At 44.7% G+C, this 11,743-nt stretch overlaps 1 pseudogene; it reads left to right on the forward strand.

The window, feature by feature from the left end:
• The first annotated feature begins 434 nt into the window (after positions 1-434).
• LOC149328138 (uncharacterized) lies at positions 435-10,293 on the forward strand (annotated as a pseudogene).
• The last annotated feature ends 1,450 nt before the right edge of the window (positions 10,294-11,743 follow it).

An 11,743-nucleotide genomic window follows, 5' to 3' on the forward strand; every position in this document is an offset into this window, starting at 1 on the left:
ATCAGTGGGAGGAGGCCCTGACCAGCGACAACCTGGTCCAGCAAGCCTGGATCATCTAACTAGTCCGCAAGTCAGCTGCCGCCAGCGGAGCACTGGACTAGAGGCCCCGGCCACCCGGCTCCTGCGAATTATGCTATGCTAATTAAAAGTTTTCAGTAGGGTACAGAGGTTGCTTGGGCCAATTGGCACGTAGTTCTAAAGAAAAGAACCAGCGGAAGGACGCAGGCACAGAAAGCAACACAGGACGCCACTGGACCTGTGTCCCTCTCTGTGTGTGCGTCCTTCCGCTGATTTTTTCTTTGGAATTAAAAGTTTTCTCTATCTCTTCAACAGGAGCACGAGCACTTTACCGGGCATTTCTAGCACAAGGAGGCGCTGACCACACGTAGTTCCACGCGCTCCTCGAGGGCATTTTCCAGAAGAAGACGGACACGATGGAGCCTCAGGCTACGGAAGAAGGCCTACTTTCACCCTTTGGCGGCGGTCCCCCAGCGTCTCGGACTTCACCTTGGCGGGCCAAAGAGCTACTCTCAGCCGGCACCTGCCTTGGCTGCTTCTGCGGAGCCTCTCTGGCAGCGGCCACCGCCGCGCTGCTCTTGTTCACCATCCACGGAGCTGCCACGCGGGACGAGAGGAACGGCACTGGGCCTCGGTTCTGCTGCTCCAGCGAGGCAGGCAGGCTGTTCGCCGTCATCGACAAGCACGAGTCGCCCTGCAGAGACTTCTACGCGTACATCTCCAAAAACGCCATCAGACACGGCTTTGTGCAGCAAGACGTGGCCAACGACATGCTGGTGAGCTTTCGTGCGGACATCCTGGTAGTTTTAATCACGAAAATCTGCTAACCTGCATTTGCATTTTGCTGGTTTCGCCTGCCGGCTAGTCTGAAACTGTTTCAAACAGCGAATTTCGCTAATAACTTTTGAATGCAACTTAAATGGTCACTCGAGTCGAGAGAATTGTAAACTATTTAATCATCATCATCATCATCATTAGCCTGACTATGTCCACTTCAGGGCAAATGACTCTCCCATGTCTGTCCAATTTACTCTGTCCTTTGTCAGTTGCGGGCACCCCATCTCCGCAGACTTGATTGTGTATTGACCCTTTCCGGCTCAAACTTAAGCTGTTCAATATAAACAATCGATATCCTGAGGCCACTATGTGTCGGAGAAGGATAATTCACCAGAAAATAAAATTCTGTTGGTTCTTCATCAGTTTTGTTTGCATCATTTTAAATGGAACCAGAGGAACTTAATGCGTTCAAATGGGTTAGTCGAGTGATTCCTATGAAGATTTAATATCATCTGCTTTGAAATAGCGCTTGTCATTGCTGAAGTACAGCTTGTTTTTCAGTTTTTTTCAAGCATATGCGATAATTACATGGCGCACAGCTTCAGCCTGCGATGTGATGTTTCAGTTGCGTGAAGGTCGGTGTACTCTCCAACGCAAGCGGAATTCTTGAGTCGATTGAACAAAAGCATTGCTTCTTTTGAGAGACGGTGTGCAAGAAGCAGGGCGACTACGATCTCATTTTGAACATTTAAAGCCTCGAACGCGACGCATCCTTTTGCATTTTCTAAAAATGTAGAAGGCGAAATGCTCAAAAGAGAGAAATATTCATGAGCTGAAGGTGCTTCTTGCAAGGCGGGGGGGGGGGTCACCTTTTTTAATTTTGTCTTGCTCTGCAATATTTTGCGAGTGTGTCCACTTCTCTGAAATTGAAAGGAGGACAGCTTTCAGCCTTAGGCGTAGTTTTTTATTTATTTATTTTATTTCAAAATACCGCAGGCCTATGTGGCCCAGGCAGGAGGGGCAAACAACCTAACAATACACCAAAGAAACGAAAAAACAACACAGCATCATTCGGCGATAACAAAGGGAAGCTAAAAACAACAGCATTAAAAAATACAAAATGAGACAACTTAACCAAGGAAATGTTCTTCCAATGCGTTGCTAAAATTGTTATTTTGAAAAAGGGATTCTGGGAGCATGTTCCAATCGGTGATGGTTCGGGGGAAGAAGCTATACTTAAATGAATTTGTTCGTGCGAAGATAGGCTGCAGTGTGTGTTCCTTAGTGTGTCGTATACGTCTGGTGGTAGAAGGTTGAGCATAGTTAGGTATTGGAATGTTTACCTCGCGTGAAAGAATCTTACTTAGGAACAAAATTAGGTTTATTTTTCGGCGGTCTGAAAGAAGTGGGATATTATTTTCTGCCATTATAGCTTTGTGGGAGAATCAAATCTGCTGTATTTGTGGAAAATAAACCTGACTGCTTTCCTTTGAATGATTTCAAGGGAGTTAATGTTCTTTTTTGTATGCGGATCCCAAATAATAGATGCGTATTCGAGCTTCGTCCGAAGAAAAGTGTTATATGCCAAAAGCCTAATATTAGAGGGAGCGGAACTGAGTTTTCGTTTTAGGAAACACAATGTTGAGAATGCTGACGAGCAAGAGTTACACTACTGCTCGCTTCTGTAACGTCCTAAAGTGCGAAATTTGCTGAAAAGAGCAATAATCCATAGAGGTTCAATGCTCTTGTGTTATGCTTACTGTTGGGTTCGTGCGATAAATAATATTTCTTCACCTATTAAATGACAGCCATACACATGTGGCAGGCTAATCTTGAAATGTTTTTCTTTCACTAGATGTAGACATTTTCTCTGGAGGACAGGACGTTTACTGGCACATATTAGACTGCGCAAGAAGCTAATTTCGCGCCACAGAAGCAGTCACAGGCTGGAGAACTCAAATGAGACCGCGCTGCTTATTCTTCAATAGGGCGCCAGGCCTCAGTGATTACATTTGTAATCATTATTATTTCCAAAATATTTGAACGCTTGGAAATGTTTTTTGCAGAAAAAGTTTATATCCAAGGAGCAAACTGTTCCTTACTTGTACCCTTCCTTATTGTTACGTCGGAATAAAAATGGTTTTCTTCTGCATGGTGCAAGGGGAAAAGGTGGCGCTAGCTGATGACAACAGCAAAGCGCACGCAGTTCCCGTAGCCCTTTACTACCTACTAGCATATGTCGGTGAGGTGAAAGGCCACTGAAATATGTTTAACTGCTAAATGTCCGAACTGCTGCAAAAAACTTACGACTTTCTCGCTCGCTTGAAGACTTGTGGCATCCAACTTTGATGATTTGATGGGCCTGAAAGGGTCACGGGATGAGAATCAAAACGAGAGTGAAAAGGTCCGAAAGGCAAATTCGGATCAAAAGTATCACAGAACGCTACCTAGCAGGGACACCTACTCCCCGAAGTGAATCACATATAATTTGCGTGTTGTTTGTGCTTCGTAAGAAAAAAAAGGACAGGAAAGAATATCAGTGAAAAGTGGATTGAATGCACTGCCTTAATCTTTCAATAACTGGATGCTCATACACTGCACCGCAGGAACGATGTGATTTTGTTTATTCATTGCGCTCTAACTCGTTCTCACTACTATTCTCATATTTTCGCGCATGCGCTGAATAGATAATCGCGCGCCGGTGAATGTCTGGTATACTCCTATAGCTTCCCTAAAATTTACACAAGCACAGAAAAATTGGAGAGGAAAACCGATCGGACGGAGAAAGACAGGCTCCATCAATGCTCTATACTGTTTTCTTCGCTGGCGTACCTCTTTTGAAGCGTGCACGTAAGGTGATACGTCGCTACACTCGCATTCTAAAGAGCGCGCCTGTGGTAGTGGGAAATTTAAATATATCATTGCGCAGGCTTTGACTGTGTGTTGGGGCCTTTGGAATCGTTTGAGGTATAACCGCACAGTGGAAGTCCATGTATTAGAGGTCGTTGAAAATAAAGGGAAGTAAACTGTTTAACACTATACAACAAAAATTATCTTGGCATGCTCACTGGGAGGTAACATGTCTTTCTTTTATTCACATTGCAATGCTTGACAGGAGAAATCCAGGTCTCACTCTCTTCTGGCGGGATTTAGCGAAATTTGGAACGAGTACAGTCCACCTCCAGAGGGTTCTTCGGGATCCTTACTTATGACATGTTCAAAATTTTAATGAATTTAGCGCCGCACACTTAAATTTATACACGAAAAGACTTACTCTATTGTCACGCTTGAAGGAACCATAAAGGAGTCATACTAATGAAAGAAAAACAAAAGCTAATATTTTTTGACCAACATTCGGAAAATAGTGTCTCCAACCTACCAGAGTGCGCCTGTTCATTAGAAACAAAACACTAAAGCATACGCTTTCACTCTGGGCTGAGCTAGAAACCGAAAATTTACTTCGTTTTTATTTATTTTTTTACAAGATACTGCCGGCCTTAGTTTGAGGCCCTCGGCAGGAGTGGGCATACAATAATACGTCAATGAAATGCACATAACAAAAAAAAAGCACCACAAGAATTCAAGTGAGAAGGACAGACGAAATCGAGCAGTAGTAATAGTAAGGAAACGTAAACCGCGACAAAATTCTGTTCAAGAGATTATTCAATCTTTTCAGTTGAAGATTGAATAATGCTTCTTAAACTCAAGCTGAATTACATGAATTACATTATGTTCAAGTGAAACCTGTGGATCAAAGAACAACTTGCTTTGTGCCGTGATAAGAGATCTGCTAAAGCACATGTTACATTATATTGGCTGCAGATCTGGCAGTACAAGCTTGTTTGAGTGTAATAAACCGGACACCTAAGGTTATTGTTTGTGGAGTATTCTCACGACATTCTTTTCAGATTTGGTGCCGAAGTATGGAAAGGATGACTAGGAGATTTGTTACGCAGTGAACAGGAAGCGAAGTTGTCTGCTCCTTTCAGCAACTGTCGCAGCGGTACGCTTTTCAGTGCTTACTCGATCCAAGCAGCAAGTTTAGGCTGACGACGGCCTGCATCGGCCGCCAACGTTGGCCCAGGGTGTGCCAAGAAGGTTGGAGATTCAGTGGCCCCACGTTTGCCGACCTCCATTCCTACTCTATGTATGCTAAGGTGTTTGAATCTGTGCACTGCGCATCATTTCACCCTGTTCGCTCTCCGCAGGGAACATTGCAGAGCTGAGTGCCACACTCCAACATATAACGGTCATTGCATACGCTATCTGGATACCAACTGCATTTGATAGAAGGTGAACGCGCCCGGTTTCAGTTGCACCAAGCGACAACTGCTACGTTTTTTATCCAGTTTAGGCGTAGTGAAAGTCTGATTGGCGCTAACGTTATAATTATAGAAGGAGTAAGCGCAACCCTTGTCAAAACTGAAAGACCACTGGGTTTCCTGTTGGGCCACGTGGCGTGAATTGCGCATCGGCAGTTTTGAGAAGCCTTGAGGCGAAGAAGCACTAGTCCTCTCTCCTCTGTCCTGCAACGTGGGACTTCCCGGATTCTGCGAGAACATCAGCCCTGGCGCTTCCTGACAAAGCCGTGAACGATCAAGATAAATTATGTAATGCATTGGCAGTCCGCGAATAGAACATCGTTCGTACGTTTAGTACCCCGAAAGATTGTCGACGTTGCACACTGTGCTACACGGGATACATGTTAATATGTAAAACACTCTCCGCGTCGGGTTTCCCTTACCTTATCGCCGCTTGGATATCGAACCCACACAAAACAGTCCCTAAAGATGGGGATCTGCACTCCGTGGTACTATGCGGACAATGTGACTCTAATTTCATTCTACACATTGGTTCAACGACACGAGTGTCAATGCTCCGTAGTACGACCAAAATGACCATTGTGAACAAAGTTCATTATGTGTCTTTAATTAGATACTTGGTCCTTGTCCTGTTGTGCAAATTCGCAGGAGGACATCATCTCCAACATCATCAAAGGAACACAAAACTACGGCAGCCCGGCTGCGGCAGCACTTCACGCTCTCTACACATCGTGCCTCAATGAGGTTTGGCGTCAAGGTCAGCGAGCCAGAGATGTCGCGACGATCGTGCTGGAAATCGCAAACACCTCCAGCCGAATGAGTGGCGCAGATTTGCTACGTTTCGCCCTCGCGGTGGATAGGCGATACCACCTCAAGTTTATTTTCACTTTAATCAGCCGTACCACTAAAACACAAGTGTTCGTGTTAAAAAGGAGGCTACTCCGGACCACCGAATACAAAGCATTTTGCGACGATTCCTGCTACATCACTGCTCTCTCCATCCTGAGCGCGCATTTCGGCACTAACTACACCCGGAAGGACGTGTCCGCGTGGGAAAAAAAATTTCCACTTGACAAAAAAAGAACTGGTTCGTTGTCTTTAGAAGAGATGAGCGGCATCTTCGGCGGTCTGAAAGTGTCGCAGCTAAGGGACATATTTCTCGAGTTTCTTATCGATATTGACCAAGTTAGCGAATTTCAGACGATCTCCAAGGCTGCTTTCTCTACGTCTTGAGGAGCGACCAGCCGTTGTCCTTATGCTACATGCTACTTGTTGTCGCCCTGGATGCCATGAGCTACATTCAAAGGGGCAACACATTGAAATCGCCAACAGTGCGTAGCAAGGAAGTCTGTAACGACCACGTGTTCCAGAGTGGCCAGCTATGGAGGGTCACGTATGTGGCGGCCCTCGCGAGTCCCGCGAAAGACCAGCAGCTGCATAAGATCTTCGAGGAGACTCGAAAAAGATTCGTGGAATACGCCCCTATCCTGCGGCTCATGGCGGCGCCAAATGACACGGAGCACTTACGGACGATGGTCGGCAACTTTACTCTGAAGCTACCCGGCGACCTGGTGTTCCAGGAGCCGGCCGTTCCCCAAATGTCAAAGCAAGGATTCGCTCGAAACCTGTTCTTGGCGCACAACTTCGAGTTCGACGCTAAAAAGGCAAATATGAAACGAGGGTTCCCCTGGATTCGAGACGACAATGAGCACAGAGCCAACAACCGACTGTACTTTTTGAACAAGGCCACCCTGTACGTGTCGTCTTCGGGCTACGGCTGGCTGAGTTCGGGCACCCTCAATCCACTGCTTGCCGACGCCGCGGTGATTGCGAGTCGTATGGCAGCTTTGATGTGGAGCAACGTGCGGAGACCGGCGGGCTGGTCTCGAGAAACAATGGCGGCGTTCAAAGAGTTCAGGTAATGTATATTACTCTGTTGTGAATGAGCCAAAAAAAAAAACCAAGCCCTCACGAAATAACGTGGCCTAATCTGTTGCGAGCATTTTCGGTTAAGATCATAGTTTGCTGTGAGCGGAAGGTTCCTCTATCCCCAGCACAGTAGCTACCGCCCGCGGGTATATTTCACAGCTGCAAATGCGAAGTATTCCGGCGAGGTCATCTTAAGGCGCTTGCTGTACCCTTTAGCAATGTGGGAGCCTAAAGTGACTGAATTTAATTTCATTTTTGGGCCTAAGGTTCGGAAATTATGCACAACGGCCTCCGCTGCTCTCATGACATGAAATCCATAATTATGGGTCTGCGTAATATGAAGTCTAGTTAAATGCTTCTCGTTCACATCGCACTTTAAAAATAACGTGGCGCTTTACGCAACCAGTCATTCTTAAAGTAATTGTTGGTAGCGTGTAGTTGTTTCGCCCGCAAATTAACGCTGTGATTAATAGTTTCACGCCAGGCTTAGAGAATGCTCTGAGTTGTCTCAGTACTGCCGTCACCATATTCCGCATTCAACCTTAAAAAAAAAGTTCACTCCTAATTAACCTAACTTTAGTTGCGATGTTTTCTTTAAGATGTTGCACTAGACATTAAGATACACGGTAGATCATGGCAGTGGCGAAACCAGAAATATTTTTTGGGGGCTCTGATGTGCCACCGTTAAAAAAAAGAAAGACAGCATGCGCCCCAAAACATATCTTAAGTCATTTTTCTGCGGCAATAAAGCCGAAAGGTTAGTTGTTTCATTCACTGTTACATCCGCCTTACGTGCTTCTGCGCTATTAGACTAAACATAATCAATAACTTGTCCCGTGTACATGTCACACCACATTCATCAGCGTCACAAAGTTGGAATGGAAAAAAATATCACACCATATCTACATTTTAGTCTTTACTAACACGTGGATCACTTGAATGGAACCTTCCCGGAGAAATTCTCGACATAAGTGATAACGAGTATTTTCGGACCGCACTAACATAATTAACAGGAGGATGAAACTGTTTTGTAACAGTTATTTCATTACTTTATGTATCTTGTTATTTGTAACCACTCCTCTCGAATGCGTTCGGCCCTGAGGGTTCAATAAATAAAGTATTCAGGTTCTAATGCATCTTTCAAAAAAAAAAGATATTTAGACATGTTTTTTCAGCTTTAATAAAGTCTGTTTGGAAACATTGTTTATTGCTGAGAACCTAAATGTTAAATACGTAGCACTATAAGCAGGAAGCTCGGCTATTATAAACTGAGCGAGGGACAAGATAACAGAAAGAATGTACAAAAATGCACTAGTAAAATGAATTCAGTACTGTATCATGGCGATATAACAATTATACTTCGCGCAAATAGAGAAGGAGCGCACTCGTAGTACCTTTTCTGAAGCTTTGAAAACCACCAACAAGTTCTAGGAGTTATAAGCCGATAGCCCTCACCAGCTGTACAGCAAAATCATACGAAAGTGCGGTCGACATATGACTGACATTCGTACTTTAATATCGGCGACTTTTAGAGTGCATATATGTGGATTTGAAAAAAAAAATGAACGACCTACCACCTTGTTGTCCCAGAAAACACCATCGGGGAGGTGTTCATCCACAAGCAGTATTGTATCGCGTCTTCGGCCTCGAGAAGGTCTGTGATGCCACGTGGAAGTTTGGTATCCTTCGTGACTAGCAGACCTAGGTATACACGGAAGGATGCCATACTGCTTGAAGAACTTTAAAAGCACATTTTGCGTCCGCCTAAGAGCAATTCTTTCCATTACTTTCACACAAGAGAACGGCGTACCCCAGAAGTGTATTCTAAGCACGGCATATTTCATTTTAAAAATGAATTCCTTACCTGAAATAGTTCGCAAGAGCGTAATGTTTTCGGTTTATGTAGATGACCTACATATAGCATGCACTTCGTTCAGCATATGTATGTGCAGAGAGACAAATACAAATGTAACTAAATAAACTAGCTCTTTGGGCAGACAGAAATGTATTCAATTTTTCTCCTCAAAAGACAGTAAGTGCTCTGTTCTCATTGTAACTGGGCCTACTGGTCGATCCTAATCTATACTTGAACCAGACCACAGTGCCAATTAGGCAAGAACACAAATTTTTAGGCGCCATTTTTGAAAAGAAACGCGCATTTCTACCGAACATCAACAACTTAAAAAGATTCTAGAGCCCTCATTGTCCTAAAAGTGGTCTCAGGAAAACGGTGGGGTTCCGAGTAGGCCTTTTTCAAATCATTCGCTCTCTGGTGCTCTCAAAGCTAGACTAAGGGTGCGTAGAATGTGGTTCAGCAAGAGCATCCTACTTGAAACAATTAGACCCTGTTCGTTATCTTTATTATCTGGCGCATTTAGAAGATGGCCGGTAGCCAGCCAAACAGACTTTATTAAAGCCGAAACAATGTGTTTTAAGTATTTCTTTGCGGTGCACATGTAACCTGGATAATTTCTTTATTTAGTTAGTCAGTTATCTATTTAGTTAGCTAGTTAAACTAACTAGCTAACTAAATAACTAACTGACTGACTAACTGACTAACTATATCCAGGTTACATGCGCACCGCAAAGGAATACTTAAAACACATTGTTTCGGCGTTAATAAAGTCTGTTTGGAATCATTATTTATAGCTTAAAACATAAATGTGAAACACGTAGCTTTACAATCAGGAAGCTCGACTCTTATATACTAAATGCGGGACCAGTTAACCGAAACAATGGACAAAAATGACAAAAAAGCACCGAAAAAAAGAATCCACTACTTTATCACGTGGATATACTCATTCTTCTTCGCGCAAACAGATAAGACAGGCCCTTATATCAAAACCTTTTGCTGCGGCTACTTAAATGCAGGCAGTGCGAGGCGCGCTCATTACCCGCAAAGGACCCCAAAGGCGCGGTCGAAATGGAGGCGTTGAAGATGGGTCTGCGCATCGCCGCCGCGGTCGGGTCAGCGCCAGCTGAGCCTGCAAAAGGCGTCGCAACTGCGTCGCCAAGACCCAGCTGGTACACAATGCGACCTGCCTTCAGTGTCCGCTGGATGTCCGAGGCACAGTTCTTCTACGCGCGCTACGCTTATTACAGCTGCAGTGGCACATTTGACGCCACGCTTTTGGTGAATGTACCACTCTGGCGAAACGCTGACTTTGCCACGGCGTACCACTGCCCGCCTAGCACGGAGGCCGGTGAACCCAATTACTGCGAGAACGTTACGGTACCTCGCGGCTGATGCAGCGATGTGTATTTGTGTGCGGAGACGGCTGCCTGGTGATATGTTTTTGTATGATTTTTGCTGTTTGATCTGTGTGTTCCCTTTTGCGATACCTGTCGACCACTTGGCGTCGTAGCTATGAGACGTTGCTCTCAATACTCCACACCAGCGGATCATCTAAGCATTCTTTTTATATTATGCATGACTTTTGCTGACCCTTATCTGGTATGAACATTTGTGTGTAAACTCATGTCTATTATCTTCACAGAGAACTGTGAGAACAGCGCGGTAGTTTTTCGGCGTGTCTTCTGAGATATTCGCGAGAACTGACGTGTCTGGGCGGTAAAACCCTGCCACTATTGGCCCAGCATATGAAAGCTCAGGAAATTATGTAAAAAAAAAACACAACGGAGCAAAGCTAAACATTGATGCGTCATAAATTTTATGCTGCGAATTCTATGAAGTATCCTTTACAAATCCTATTTAAGGGTATGCAAATATTACTTTTAGAAATCTAAGATTTTCGCTTTTCCGCCGTATCGAATAAAAAAGTTCAGAAAAAAATGGAAACGAATCGCGTTGTATTAAATCGAAATCGTTTTAAAATCAAATTTTTTCGGGGGTATTCGATAATTCAGTGGCATTCGTACAAAACGAATATCTCGCGAAAGAAAACGGAAGTAGGGGAGGCATTGTTCAACGGTTCTGTATCTCAAGGACTTTTCGTTATCGTTGTCAGAAGACTCAACACTGATCACTACTTTACTCTACTCGATGATAGCTTCTTCTTTCCTACAGAGAGGAGGCTGCGCGGGCGTAGTGGTCGCAAGTCTGCCATTCCTCCAAACAGAACGCACGGTGATGCCCCTTGACGACTACCGCGTTATTCAGCGTTCTAGCAGCTTCTCTGTCTCTGGTGTAGCTGGTGTTTTGAAGGTAGGTTATGGTAGCAAGACGACCAAAGCAAATTGATTGTAATCAAGAGAATATTTGCTTTTTAGCCGTTGAAAATTGCCAGTTGTCTTAGAAAGATGCCTCCAGTTACAAATATTTACACTATATTTTCATGTTTTATCTTTTTTACCCAATCTCCACAGGAATTCATCTGAGCGTTGGATGCGGAGCCAAACTCCTCTGTTTACTGCGCGATGTCAGTGCACTTTAAAGAACCCCAAGTAGTTAAAAGTATCCAGAGCCCTACGCTACAGCCCAACCTCGATGGACACTTCCCAGGCGTACACGCGAAGCGCCTGCGCGCCCAGCACGCGCCGCGACGGGCGTCGAAAACTGGCATTCACCTCCATGCTCCTGGTGCTGGCTCGCTCCCCCTCCCGAGCCGACTGAAAGAATGTCAAGCCGTGAACAAAAGATGGTTGGGGGGCGCTGAAAGGACGAATTAAACCGCGAAGAAAAGTTCGGGGAACACGAAGCTATGAAGAAAAGAGTCCTCGAGAGCCCCGCGGTCCTC

Source organism: Amblyomma mixtum, chromosome 9, assembly GCF_055824585.1.
Source record: "Amblyomma mixtum isolate Tamu chromosome 9, ASM5582458v1, whole genome shotgun sequence".
Classification (NCBI taxonomy): domain Eukaryota; kingdom Metazoa; phylum Arthropoda; class Arachnida; order Ixodida; family Ixodidae; genus Amblyomma; species Amblyomma mixtum.